The sequence below is a fragment of the Arachis hypogaea genome, chromosome 19 (genome assembly GCF_003086295.3).
Source record: "Arachis hypogaea cultivar Tifrunner chromosome 19, arahy.Tifrunner.gnm2.J5K5, whole genome shotgun sequence".
In the NCBI taxonomy this organism is placed as follows: domain Eukaryota; kingdom Viridiplantae; phylum Streptophyta; class Magnoliopsida; order Fabales; family Fabaceae; genus Arachis; species Arachis hypogaea.
The window spans coordinates 41862133-41863378 of NC_092054.1; the positions used below are offsets into that span (position 1 = coordinate 41862133).

The 1246-nt window shown below is 43.9% G+C and overlaps 1 non-coding gene across 1 annotated transcript; it reads right to left on the reverse strand.

The window, feature by feature from the left end:
- Positions 1 to 652: 652 nt before the first annotated feature.
- LOC112781441 (small nucleolar RNA R71) lies at positions 653 to 759 on the reverse strand. The gene has a single exon (XR_003192217.1). It is a non-coding gene; the product is annotated as a small nucleolar RNA R71 (small nucleolar RNA).
- Between the last annotated feature and the right edge of the window lie 487 nt (positions 760 to 1246).

The following is a 1246-nucleotide window of genomic DNA, read 5'->3' on the forward strand; positions in this document are numbered from 1 at the left end:
CTAACAGTAATTCTGACGCAAACACTTTCTGCACCTATCTTTTCTTGCTTGCACTTGATGGTTGTATGACAGGGAGAAGAAGCGGGGCTTCAACTTCCTTCGATTCTGAACCTGAGAGAACCTTCCTTAGATTAAGGATGGAGGCAAGAGGAAAGAAAGTGGTTGGTGCTGAGGAAGAAGAGGAATTCTTTGAAACAAACAGGAAGACAACATGGAAAACCATCATGAAGAAGAGGATCACAACCATAGGGGAGGAGGTAGATCAAATCATGCTGGGGAGGATAGAAGAGTTTTGGGCTCTTACATCAATCCAAACCCAGGCAATTGTGGAAGTAGCATCCAAAAGCCAACAATCCATGCCAACAACTTTGAACTTAAACCACAGCTCATCACCCTTGTTCAGAACAACTGTTCATTTGGAGGAGGTGTTCAAGAAGACCCCAATCAATATTTGACCACCTTCCTGAGAATATGTGACACAGTGAAGTCTAATGGTGTTCACCCTAACGCCTATAGACTGCTCCTATTTCCATTCTCACTTAGGGACAAAGCAGCCAAGTGGCTGGAATCTTTCCCAAGGGAAAGCTTGACAACTTGGGAAGACGTGGTGAACAAATTCTTAGCAAGATTTTACCCTCCTCAATGAATCAATAGGCTGAGAGCTGAGGTCCAAACTTTCAGGCAACAAGATGGTGAGACTCTATATGAAGCATGGGAGAGGTTTAAAGACCTAACAAGGAGGTGCCCACCAGATATGTTCAACGAATGGGTGCAGCTGAACATTTTCTATGAAGGACTCTCTTATGAGTCAAAGAAGGCCATAGACCATTCATACGGAGGATCTTTGAACAAAAAGAAGACTATTGAGGAAGCCATAGATGTTATTGAAACAGTAGCAGAGAACGACTACTTCTATGCTTCCGAAAGAGGGAACACAAGAGGAGTAATGGAGCTAAACAATGTAGATGCTCTGTTGGCCCAAAATAAGCTCATTACCCATCAGCTGGCTGACCTCACCAAGAAGATGGAGATGAACCAAGTAGCAGCAATCTCCACTTTATCAACAACCCAAGAAGGAGTGAATGAAGAAGCAGAGGGGAGTCAGGAGCAAGCCAACTACATTGGAAATTCACTAAGGAAAAACTATGATCCATACTCCAAGACCTACAACCCTGGATGGAGAAACCACCCAAACTTTGGGTGGGGAAGTGAGCAAGATCAAAACCAAGACCAGAGACGTTACAAC